The sequence below is a fragment of the Adiantum capillus-veneris genome, chromosome 15 (assembly GCF_014529385.1).
Source record: "Adiantum capillus-veneris isolate H3 chromosome 15, ASM1452938v2, whole genome shotgun sequence".
In the NCBI taxonomy this organism is placed as follows: Eukaryota; Viridiplantae; Streptophyta; class Polypodiopsida; order Polypodiales; family Pteridaceae; genus Adiantum; species Adiantum capillus-veneris.
In genome coordinates this window covers 32,035,299-32,048,452 of record NC_140945.1, presented here as the reverse complement: position 1 = coordinate 32,048,452, position 13,154 = coordinate 32,035,299, and the positions used below count along the sequence as shown (strand labels likewise).

The following is a 13,154-nucleotide window of genomic DNA, read 5'->3' as shown; positions in this document are numbered from 1 at the left end:
ACACATTAAGGTTATCTAGCTTGAGGATCACTTCTTGATAACGATAAATATGGCAAATCACTCATCCCAAGCTTGCCAATTTATGTCATATTATTGGTAAGAAGGACCTCCTTTTGGAACACAACGGACTCACATCCAGGTTGTAGGTTTTTTTGTCCGAATTTAGTAACATCCACCACTTGTAGGCCTTGTCTTTAAGTTCTAAACTCGTATTTTGGAGAGGGGAATACATCTAGAGTTGCACAGAGATGATGGTAGTGCAAAAAAGTATTCATCAAATCTTTATATCCTCTCCTTGTCTTCACCTCTATACACTGGCGGCTTTTAAGTCCTTCATCCATGATGAAGTTTTGTGGTTCTCGTGCCCTACCAGAAGAGATTCAAATGGTGGTGGTCTGCCATTAGTCCCTTTATTGGCCACAATGGGTTTTCGTGAGACCGATCCTTGTCAATCTGTATTATGAAATTTTTAACTAGCTGCATGAGCGTAGTTAAGTTGGCATTGATGGAGGAGAGTTTTCAATTCCTGGATATCAACAAACCCGCGATCGTCATGCAATCCAACCCGCATATCCTCCATGGCCACGTTGGTGTAGCCAAACTGTGTCGACCTATGGAAGTGCAAGAAGCCCAGGCATGGCAGTTTGCAGGCAAGTGACAGAGACATTGGGCAGGTATTTGATGGAGCTAAGAGAAAGGTACACCGAGATGGAACACTTGCTAGTGAAAACTGCAATTGTTTCTTCCTATCATAGGGGACAGGAGGAAATGCTTATATCAGGTATGCAGGTGCTATGGAGTTTATGATATGGGATTTTGATCGAAGTGTCTGTAGGACGCTCTACTTGCCAGGGTATGTATGCTACAACATGTCCATTGAGAGCTATTGCAAGTGAGTGCAGCTCAAGTCTCATGAATGCCGGAGTGCTCTCAACGGGGTTCTTTTACCCAAGGGCCACCGATATCTGGGATTCTTCTCATTGGCCGACCAATGGCGATGGATCTTGCAGAGAAAGCATACTTTAAAGTGCATGGAACCAAACATGCAAAGCAGCCGACTATGTGACCAGTGATTATCAAGGGTCAATGTGGGAGTTTGGGGCGGCCAGCTAAAGGTATGAAGTGGAGTAAAGCTGAATCTTTTTAAAAAGATGGCTCAAGGTGGCAGTCGGATGCGTGGGAACAATGCCAAGCTGAGGAATACAAAAGGAAAAAAAATGCTATTGCAAGGAAATGGCGGCGCTATTGCAAGTCAACTCCAGGGATTACCTTCATGGGCGGGGAAGAGGACTGGGAGATGCATGGAAATGGAGCGCCATCTATTTGGCAGGCCATGAGCATAGGGGGAGTGGTGGGCTGCACTTCATTGTGAAAGGGGAGCCACCTGGTGTTGGGGATGGGATCGAGCTAGCTATGGTGGATGAAAGAGAAACATAGCGTCAATGTGTGAGTGTGTGTGTAAGCAAGGTTATCACTCAAGTGAATTAGGTTCCAAGATAGAATTAGCTTGGACTCATAAACATAATCTTGAGCATTGAATTAGCTTAGCACAAGCTCACCATAGACAAGCATGTAGTGCGAAATAGAGTTGTGTTTATTCATTCATGAAATGAGCTTTAAGTAGCTCTACAGCCTTGCTCCACAGCATGTGGGATAAATCCACTCTCTTCTCCTTGACTCATACTTTAGGACAAAGCTCACACTTTACAATCCTCCCCTTGAGGTTTGGACTATGACAAGATACTGAAGATGCATGATCCACACAGGATGACAGGTTGCTATCCACACAGGAGGGTAATATCCACACAAGCTAACAAAATCCACATAGGATGGTGATATCCACACAGGATGATAAATCCACATAGGAAAAATCCACAAAGGATGGTGATATCCACACAGGATAATAAAATCCACACAGGAAAAAGTCCTCCCCTACAAGGCTGCATCTTAAAAATGGGTCTTCATAAAAGACAATGTTGCTCTCATCTTCATCCTTTTTGTCTTCTACTATGTGAGTTGATCCTCTGTCAGGTCTCTTGCCTTCGTTGCTTCTGCTGTTGCTTCTACTGTTGCTGCTTTCTCCAATGTTACTCCCTCCATTTGAGTAGCATCGAGAAGGAGGGTGTCCCTTCCTACCACATTTGTTGCAAGGTTTGTTTGTGTAGCAGTCTTTCGCTACGTGTCCCATTCTTCCACATTCATAACACTTTCTTCCATTTTGTCGATGTTGATGGCGAATGCCTTCCCCTTGAGGATGTTGCAATAAAAACTCCTCCTAATGAGGTTAGTGAACCTCTTTGCTTTCTTTCTTCTGCTTGGATTGAGTTGATGACATCTTGGAGTGGTGGTGCTCGTTCTTTTTCTTCAAGATTTGTGACTAAGTGGTCATAAGAAGGTGGAAGTGCACTTAATATTATGGCCACTTTGTCATCTTCTGGTACTTCAACCTGGATGTAAGTGAGTTGCGTGACAATGCTCTTAAGCTTATTTATAAGGCTAGCAATGTCCTCCCCTTCAATCATAGTAATTTTGTAAAGTTGTCTTTTAAGACTAACTTTGCTTCTTTTGGCCCTGGCTCCAAAATTACTTTCTAGGACATGCCAGGCATCATGTGCATGTGTACATTCATCTATGAAGTGCACATAATTGTCATGCAAGGAGGTGATGATGATTCCTAATGCTTGTTCGTCTTTGTCCAGATTCTGTGCACTTACTATGAGTGTAGATGCCCTAGTCTCGCCCTAGTGTGCACTCCATCGGGTTTGGCTTGTTGCTCTAAGGCAATGCTGATGACAGACCACAAACATTTTTTCATAAGGTAACCTCTTAATTTCGTTTGCTAGGTGTGAAACCCTTCCCCGTTGAATTTTTCTATTCCCTTCTCCCCCATTTGTGCTAATAGAGGGGTCTTAGCTTAGGAGACTCTCCTAGCCAGTGTCTTCCTCTTTACACGGTGCACCAATAAAGACAAGAGATATTTATTTGCAAGTTATTGTGCTTGGCTGCAAGATTTCAATTTTAATGTCTTCTTAATAAAACTCTCTTAATGTGAAGTACCTCTTCACTCGAGGTGAAGTCACCCTTCACAGCCTTGAGTTCTTCTTTGATGACTGGAATGAGCCTTTGAAGTTGGCTTTGGATACCTTTGGAGGCTTTGAAAGCTCTGATTTATTTGCCTTGGAGAAGCCCTTGAAGCTTGGCAGAGTGCTTTGCTGCAGCTTGGTGGGAGCAAGGCCTTAAAGGGTCTCGGAGGCTTGAGGCAGCAAGCTTGTGAGACTGCCCCCTTGAGGGAGTTGGAAGTTGGCCGCGGGAAGGTGAGCTTGATTGGAGCTCTTGAGGCCCGAGAGCAGTGTGGGAAGGGGGCCCGAAAAGGGCGGACCCGAAAATGGTATCAAAGGATTGTTTGGCGCCTCGGTTGAGGTCCGCGATCGGACGGTGGGGGGCAGGCGCTTGCGGCTGGTTTGCTGGTGAGCAGTCAACAAGGACCGTTGGATGGATGCACGTAGCCGTCGGGTTTAGGCTTTGCAGCCGATCGGTGGTGGACCCGCCTTCAAAAAAGAATTGGAATTTACCGCCTGCCAAGAATTCGCCGGCCTTGCTCGCTTGAAGAAGTCCTTGTTGAACCCACAACCCTCCAAAGCCACACCAAATATGGTGTTTAAGCTAAGCCAAGGGGCCCATTGGGCTCCACGTGAGTAATAGGCCAAAAGGAGGATATTTCAATGCTCAGTTCTGCAGGGCTTCTCCCACAAAATACACACACACACACACACACACACACACATACACACACCTTATTTTAGTAAGGTTTTAGGGGATGAGGCTTAGGGGGTTCTCGAGTTCGGATTTGAGTGCTTGAAAGCTCTATGAAAAGCTTGAGATGAGCACTTCGGGATGAGGTGAGCAATGCGAAAAGGAAAATGAGTACACCGAATTTAATTGAAGAGGCAAATGACGCAAAAATTGACACAAAAGGGCAATCTAAAATGCAATACAAAAGGATGCTAATCCTCTCCCTAATCAAGTCTACCTAGCCATGGAGGGTGGTGGCCTCTTGGGTCTGCCAAGGACATGCCCACACATAGCTAGATTAGTGCTTAATTAGTGAGAGATGCAACTAGTTATGAAAAATCAATGGGCCGTAATAATAATTATGAAATGCTAATCAATCTAATGGAGATGCTAATAATTAACACACACTAATGCATAATGACAAATCTAGCTAGCATAACCTAAAGCTCTGATACCAAATGTTGGGGATGGGATCGAGTTAGCTATGGTGGATGAAAGAGAAACATAGCGTCAATGTGTGAGTCTGTGTGTAAGCAAGGTTATCACTCAAGTGAATTAGGTTCCAAGATAGAATTAGCTTGGACTCATAAACACAATCTTGAGTATTGACTTAGCGCACAAGCTCACCATAGACTGGTAGAAACTAGTTTGCCCTATTGTGTGGAGTCTTTTTCAACTCTACTGCATCTGCAACAACTGACGACCCTGGCGGTCACCATCTCCCCCAACTCTTTTGGGGCTGCCACATTTTGTCCCTTGCACGCTGCTCCACAACAAAATACTTGCATTCACACTGATAAAATCACGTGATGCTCTTTTTTTAACACTCACGACCATTGGTCGGCCGCCTACCAAGGCCCAAGTGTCCAATGAAGCAAATATAAAACCCTATCTATACACCTACCCTTGTTCGGGTTTCCACTAGCTTTAAAACCAAGCTTATTTCCATTCTTATATTACCATACCCTCAGCTTGCTCATTAGTGGCTCCTCAAACGCATTAAGGTTATCTAGCTTGAGGATCACTTCTTGATAACGATAAGTATGGAGAAGCACTCATCCCAAGCTTCCCAATTTATGTCATATCTATTACTAAGAAGGACCTCCTTTTGGAACATAACCTTGGACTCACATCCAGGTTGTAGGTTTCTTTGTCCGAATTTAGTTACATCCACCACTTGTAGGCCTTGTCTTTAAGTTCTAAACTCGTTTTCAAAGAGCGGAATACATCTAGAGTTGCACAGAGATGATGGTAGTACAAAAAAGTATTCATCACATCTTTATATCCTCTCCTTGTCTTCAACTGTATACATTGGCGGCTTTTGATTCCTTCATCCATGATGAAGTTTTATGGTTCTCGTGCCCTACCAGAAGAGACTCAAACGGTGGTGGTCCGCCATTAGTCCCTTGATTGGCTAGAATGGGTTTTTGTGAGACCGATCCTTGGCAATCTGTATTATGAAATTTTTAACTAGCTCCATGAGCGTAGTTAAGTTGGCATCGATGGAGGAGAGATTTCAATTTCTGGATATCAACGAACCCGCGGTCGTCATGCAATCCATCACTTTCCTCAACTCGCATATCCTCCACGGCCACGTCCATCCCGCAGCTGGAGCGGTCTCAAAATCAAATCAATGACTTGTCAAAAGCGATTGATCCGATGACATCTCATCGTACATGCAAAGCTATGGTTCCTATCGTCCCTTCTCTACTACGATTGAAAGGCCATGAGGGCTTCGTGGGTGATGACTAACACTAAACATGCACCATGAAACATGCATTTCAAGCACATGGGTAGTCTTTAAACAAGTGTCCTCCTTATCCCTTTGGGAGAGAGAGCCTGCAAATATCCAAATATTTGTTGAATAGAACTAGAATCTCATTGGAACCCTCTTTAGCCCAGTCAATAGCATTCAAACACACCATGTGGCTAAGCATAGGGAGAGTGTGACATGTGTCTGTGTGCCCCGTGGTGAGTGGGAGGTTAAGTCAAAGATTCCCCTAACTTTGGGGCTTTCCCCCGTGGTGGTGGGAGGTTAGTCAAAGATTCCCCTAACTTTGGGGCTTTCCCCCTCCTTTGTAGGGTCTCTTTTTGACTCAAGCACCCCATGCATGGGAAGCTTCTCAAGCACCTTCCTCATCAAGCATGACAAGCACCTCAAGCACCTTAGTCATCAAGCACAACAAGCACCTCAAGCACCTTAGTCATCAAGCACCTCAAGCACCTTAGTCAGTAAGCATGACAAGTACTTCAAGCTTAGGTTGGGTTACCACCTCAAGCTCAACCCTAGCTTGCCTAAGGTCAAAGTACTTTTAACACTAACCATTGGAGGTATTTAATGAAGCTAACCCTAAGGACTATTAAGCTCCATTAGTTGGCCTTGCACTTTGACAAACCATCTCTCATTTGGATCCCTTTACCATTGGCCCCGTGTTGAGATAGACCCGTAAGCAGATGTCTATATTCTAACCCTTGTTCCTGTTTATTATCCCATATTAGCTGATTAGTTTAATATGAGAAAATCATTTGGGTTAGATTTTATGACAAGTATTAAGAGAGATAAACATATATTATTAAAAGACTCTTCCATCTGATGGTCTATTTTGTATCAGATTTAACATGCCAACCCATCATTTCCTCAAACAATATCCATGCTTTAGATTTATCATATTTGAGTACTCCTAGTAAGGAGGTCAAAATACCCATCCCTCATGGTCTCAGACCCAAGACCTCACACACCTTCAAAGATGGTGAGAGCTAGCGGGGTATGAGAGTAGATTGAGAGAAAGAAGGAGTATTCTTACGAGAAATATGTACATATCCTCACATAATCACTCATATTAGCATAGCTTAGCTTAGTAATTAGCATGGTAAAGGAGATGAGCATGCAATGAAGCTCGGCTCTTGGTTGGATTTGCATCACAAAACCAAGAGTTGTTGGTGTAGGCCTTCCTTCTCACAAGCTTGGAGTAGGTGATAAGCTTTCCATTAAAGCTTGAGAAGGAGAGAGAGTCTTCTTTACTTCACACATGAGCTAGTGTGAGTGTGTAGGTGATAATGCCTTTGAAAAATCAGCCCCCCCTCTCTCTCTTGGTCGACCCCTCTTGCTATTTGCTCTTGCTAGCATCCTATTGGACCTCCCCAGGCTTAGCCAATGGTAATTAAGCAGCATAACTGATAGCCTTCTGACATGTGTCCCCCTTTCCCCTTTTGTGAGAGCTTTAGGTAATTATTTAATTCAACTAAACTCTCATTGGACCCCTTTGGCTCCCGACCAATAGGAATCAGGCAAGCCATTGGGCTGCTGAATATTCATTGGTCCTCTTGGGAGACTGTCCAATAGTCTTCTAGAGAGATTAATTCTTATTGGTTCTTTTATTAAGTATTTTAATATTAATTAAACTAGATTTACTCTAGCCTAATTCTCATTGGTCCACCTCCAAGGCCATCCAATAGGAATTGGGTGCACCTTGTGGGCATCTGGGCTAGGGAGCTGACATGTGTCCCTCATTCCCTTTGTGTAAAGGGAGCTTGTGTGTGTGTGTGTGTGTGTGTGTGTGTGTGTGTGTGTGTGTGTGTGTGTGAGTTTCTCTCTCATCCCCTACTTGCAAGGCTCGCCCCCTCCTATGTAGGTATCCACAAAGACTTTTTGTGACACACACTAAGCATCCAATTTCCCTGGTGTTTGGCCTTTGGACACAACCTTTGAATTTTGGAACCTTAGCATGTTGGAACCTTAGCATTTTGGAAGTCTTAATGGGTTGAACCTTAGGGTCTTTTAAGTCCATTGTTGCACATTGCTCATTTGCAGATGGCCCCCCCTTTGGATCCCTACTGGTGCTAGCTTAATCAATATTCTAGCCTTTTCTCCCCTGGCACTTCCCCATATTAAATGATCAGTTTAACATGAGAAAATCATTTAGGAGAATTAGATATTGATTATTATGACAAAAACCTAAAATTGTATTGAGGCTAAGTGAGGGATGAAGAATCCCGACTCACCTTATTATTCAGAGGAGGAAGGTAGGGGGCAACCCTATATTTTTATGTCAAAAGTAGTACAACAACAATCCAGCCTGAATCAAAGAAAATATGAAACCCTATCTATACACGTACCCTTCTTCGGGTTGCCACTAGCTCTAAAAGCAAGCTTATTTCCATTCTTATATTACCATACCCTCAACTTGCTCATTAGTGGCTCCTCAAACGCATTGAGGTTATCTAGCTTGAGGATCACTTCTTGATAATGATAAATATGGAGAAGCACTCATCCCAAGCTTGCCAATTTATGTCATATTTATTGGTAAGAAGTGTAGACATGTAGTAGTGTTAGTGTGTATACGCGCTTCACCAGGGGCACTTTTCTCCCACTGGGTTTTTCCCCCTGGACATCCGGTGTGAAAGGACACCTTATCTCTTAGGGTTTCATATAAGCTTTGTAGCTCTGAGTTTGTATATACTCTATTATTCCAATACAGAGAGACAGACTACAGAGATCTCGTACACAAGCTCTGTGTCTTCTCCTTCTCCATCTTCTTCCTACTCTGAGTTGCTGTCTTCCTTCTGTTTCCTGTTTCATCATCTTCAACAAGAAGGACCTCCTTTTGGAACACAACTTGGACTCACATCCAGGTTGTAGGTTTTTTTGTTCGAATTTAGTAACATCCGCCACTTGTAGGCCTTGTCTTTAAGTTCTAAACTCGTTTCCAGAGAGCGGAATACATCTAGAGTTGCACAGAGACGATGGTAGTGCAAAAACGTATTCGTCACATCTTTATATCCTCTCCTTGTCTTCACCTCTATACACTGGCGGCTTTTAAGTCCTTCATCCATGATGAAGTTTTGTGGTTCTCGTGCCCTACCAGAAGAGACTCAAACGGTGGTGGTCTGCCATTAGTCCCTTGATTGGCCACAATGGGTTTTTGTGAGACCGATCCTTGGCAATCTGTATTATGAAATTGTTAACTAGATCCAGGAGCGTAGTTAAGTTGGCATCGATGGAGGAGAGCTTTCAATTCGTGGATATCAAAACGAACCCGCGATCGTCATGTAGTCCAACCCGCATATCCTCCATGGACACATCCGTCGCGCAGCTGGAGCGGTCTCAAAATCAAATCAATGACTTGTCAAAAGCGATTGATCCGATGACATCTCATCGTACATGCGAAGCCATGGTTCCTGTCGTCCGTTCTCTACTACCATCGAAAGGCCGTGAGGGCTTCTTGGGTGACGACTAACACTCCTCCCTAGCTTTATATCTCTTGGGTTAGGGAGAGCCCCCGTGCCTCGTCCATGTGAGGCTGTGGCCACTTGCTAGGACCTTTGTTCACACACAAAATGTTGTAATTTAATCATGACAGAACTAGAACAGCACTGTGCGACTGAACAAAACACAAGTCGCGAGTTTTTGGGACTCAATTACAATCCATTTTGGAGAATCAAGCATAGTACAATCCATTTTCTTCACAGTAGTCGAGCTTTTGAAACAGGCTCAAGGTTGCATATCTATTGGACAGCATTGGTGCCACTTAGCTGCCATGTTTCTAACAGCATCGGTGCTACTTATCAGGCATCCTCTTGCGATGCAGTGTAGAATGTCCCTTTTTGTTGTTTCGATCATCCCTTCAACCCTTTCCTTCTCCCTTTCAGAGCTTCACCTACCGAAGAAGACTCCCTCGCCTTTAGCTTAGTTATTGGAAGGATCAAAGATCGAGGGAGTGGCCGCTGATGACTTTTGTATGAAGGACACAAAATAAGACATAGCTTCAACCTCATGACCTGCACATTGGTGCCTATTCTCAGGGTAGATTCGTTCCTGTTTGTGTGTGACACTTTTGATTGCCTCTTTTGACTCGTGCGTATAGAGAATAGAGGGCCTATGTTATGGATTGGCTTCTGCACAAACAGATGGCCTGATACTAAGCTACCAAAAGTGAGCTTATCTCTTACAGCTCGTAGACTATGGCGGCTGAGAGAGAGTAAGCAGCAAGCTGCCAAAAGGGAAGTGCTTATTACAAGGCCAAAAAAAGCGCACAGTCGAGAGCTCCGTTGGCATCGTGTGAATAGCGTAGAAACCTTCAAGGATGGGTGCTCAGATAGTGTGCTATTCCGGGAGCTGTGCTTGTAAATAGAAGTAAGTAGAAAAGTTTGACGGAGAGCCAATGATCTGAGAGGGCAAGGCGCGAGAGGCGGGGCGGGCCGAGAGCTTTGCGTGGCATCACGAACAAATGCTTAGATAGTGTAAACACGGGCTTGCAAAGAATAGCAGAAGCAATTATCCCAGAAGGCAAGGCGCGAGGCGGGGCAGGTATAAAAGCCATGCGGGCACTCTGGGGAACCCATACCTTTCTCGGCCTTTTGGCTAAGATCAAGTGTAGTATCTGTTCTTATCAGTTTAATATCTGATACGTGGTCCATCGGGCCACATGATATTAACCTAATTTTTCTCACGGGGGCAGTCCCCTTCCGGCAGCTTGCTGCCCGGGGACTGCGCGCGTCGCCTCTGTATTGCACTGCCTCAGAGGCCTGGCGCACCCCCCTCCCACAATCTCAATTGATAATCGATTCTCTGCCCGCCCACTGACGGTGATCTGCTTCTGTGGCCGTCACCCAGGCATGCTCTATTGTTTTTGTTTTTGTTTTCGATTTGTCCCGTGGTCTTCTGATCCACAATCGTAGCTGTTGTGGGGAGATACTCCTTCCAAACGTCCAACAGCGCCTGCAGCAGATATAAAAGTGAACTAGTTGATGGCACTCTTAGTCTGTGCACAAAGGCTATGGACAGCCCCGCAGCCCCTGCCCCTACAGATATAAAAGTGAGCTCTGGTTGATTGCACTCTTAGCATTGATTGTTCTTTGGCAAGGCTTCTGCGCAGGGAGAGGTTGCATGATGACATGAAGGGCGTTGAGTTCAAATCCACCAACTACATCTTGGCAAGAGCAAATTTGAACTGCTGCCAATCTTCAAATCTTCAGTAAACAACAAACACCAAATTGCTGTTGGAGCGGGGAAGGTATCGAATTTGACGCCACCAATCCAGGCAGCAACTAGCAACTTGAGCAGTCTTTTAAGTCTTCAGTGTACTACTTCTATCCATTGTCGAAAGATTCCTACAGGAAGTGTAAAGCACGGTGACGATCCTTAACACCGGAGATGTCGACCCATCTTTGAGAGGCTTAGGGCAAAGCTTGGTACATGAAAGGGCAAGAGCCTGGATATTGGGGTATGGAGGGAGGGGTCGAATTCACAGTTGAAACAGGAGGTCCAGATTCCTCAGTAGGCTACAAATTGCCATCGTGCAAGAAACTTCTCTCGTGAGAGCTGGACGTTGAGGAATAAGAGGAGTGGAACTTGAGGTTGCCTCTGGTGTACAAGGGTACTTGAGTTGTCGAGAGAACATAAAAGAAACGCAATGTTGGCGCTTGAGAGCTCATAAATACTGGGTGTTGAGAAGTCATGAATACGACACGCTGAGATCCAACAGGGTGTTAAAGCAAGATGCATGATAATACCTAAAAAGAGAATCCTCTCCTTGTGCAAATGTACGACGTGTCATACGCCGCAGGATTTGCGGCAGCAGATGCCACCCTTTCCAGGCCTTTTGGGCCCAACGTTCTCAAATATCACTCCGATGGCGATTCGGTTCTTATGGAGCAAGTGCAGGTGCTTTTGGACCTTACTGCATTGGTACGGCTGCTTTTCGGCCATATGCCATATGTGCTTTTGGAGTAGGGATGCCCATACGGCACTATGCCTGGATACCCTTGCGAATTCCACCAGGATGAGAGGCAAGCACTAGCTTTCATCCAGCAGTTTGACACCACTTCCTCAAAGGGGCAAGCCTCCAAGATCAGGAAATTAGTTTGAAAGTAATGCACAGCAATGGTGCTTCATTTCATGGACAGGCACCATGTACTTGGCTTCCCTTTGGTCGACACCCTCTCACGAGGCACGCATTGCAAGAATGGCTCAAGCAGAGAAAGTGCTACACATGTCGGGGAAAGACGCAATATTTTGGCCAAGTGTCCGACTACGCAGGAGAACCAACCACCGCCGGCTTCGTAGTCTTCTCGGTTATTCATGACTTGGCCATTGGCCGACAGAAAGAAGAGCAAGAGACAGGATCGGTGGCATGTCGCGATTTGCATTGATGATGTGGTAAGTCGTACGGCTGTGGCATCCGAGTTTTTGCATTCAGTTATGTTTAGCACTTGCTTGTTTTCAAGTTCCAAGTATTAAAACTTTTCAATTCTGTTCGTGTGTTGTGGTGAGATCGTCGCCTTGTTAATGCCAAGCCGGTTGCAATGGTAGCTCATAGCTTCAGCCGGTTCTTCTTCTACGGAGAACCTGGTTCGACTTTTTGTGGCACGCTTCTGGCACCTCTCTTTAAATTCTAAGATTAGTTGCTCCTTTAGAAATTCTCATGTTTGGGATTCTCTGCATACTCCATGTAGGGCTACCAAGGTCTACCTAACTTAGCAAATGTTGTGATGGTGAAGATTTGGAAAATGTTAACAGCTCGCATTGAAGCTTGTAGACATTTGCTCCAATTAAAGTGTGCAAATAGATGATTGAGTGGTAGAGTGAAGTCTCAAATGGATTGCTGAAAGAGGAATTTTCCTTCCACTTAAATGAACGACACCTATGCCAATGCAATCCACACTTTTTTTTTGCCTCGCATGTTCGGAATGTATCTTTCATTTTCTGAAAGGAGGGTTGGAATTTTCTCCATAGCTCTTATATACTTGAAACCTCAAGAGCCTAATGATGAGCTACTATGTTGTATAGCAAAGATTGTTTATTTATGCAAAGAGTGGGTACAAGTGAATCATTGACTTATGGATTCCCAAATAATGCCACACAAAGGGATACATCAAAGTCCACCCTCCAGTTGTATGTTTTTGGATATCTACAAATTTTCTTTTACCATCCTTTTATGAAGATTTTTAGTAAACAACCTTCCCAATGTTTCCTTGGTTGAATACCCTATGGGACCTCACAGAGATATTAAACCTCATGTTGTGATTAAGAAAACAAGGCTTAAAGTTGACATTAAACTTCAATACCTGCTTTATACAGCATGAGATAGTTTCAGCCCCACTTCTTTTTTACCCATCTCCGCCATAAACTATCAATTTTAAGCATTATTTAGCTATCTTGTCCATGATGTTCGCACTTAAGTTTAGCTTCAATTTTATCCTTGTATCCACCACGGTGCTCAAAGTTTGTTACAACCTCACTTACCTTGTCCAGCAATCATGATAGTTAAATTTAAGATTCTACTTGATCATCAGGCTCACACTTAGAACTATCTTGTTCACTTATGAGATTCAAACTTCACTTGCTTTCTTGAGCCATCATA

General features: G+C 44.2%; 1 long non-coding RNA gene and 1 other non-coding gene across 2 annotated transcripts; both read left to right on the top strand.

Annotated features, from left to right (window-relative positions):
- The first annotated feature begins 10,109 nt into the window (after nt 1–10,109).
- LOC147440487 (uncharacterized) lies at nt 10,110–12,324 on the top strand. The gene is made up of 2 exons (XR_015184350.1): nt 10,110–11,950; nt 12,065–12,324. It is a non-coding gene; the product is annotated as an uncharacterized LOC147440487 (long non-coding RNA).
- Nucleotides 10,133–10,331, top strand: LOC147440488 (U2 spliceosomal RNA). Its single transcript, XR_015184397.1, has one exon. It is a non-coding gene; the product is annotated as a U2 spliceosomal RNA (small nuclear RNA).
- Nucleotides 12,325–13,154: the final 830 nt, after the last annotated feature.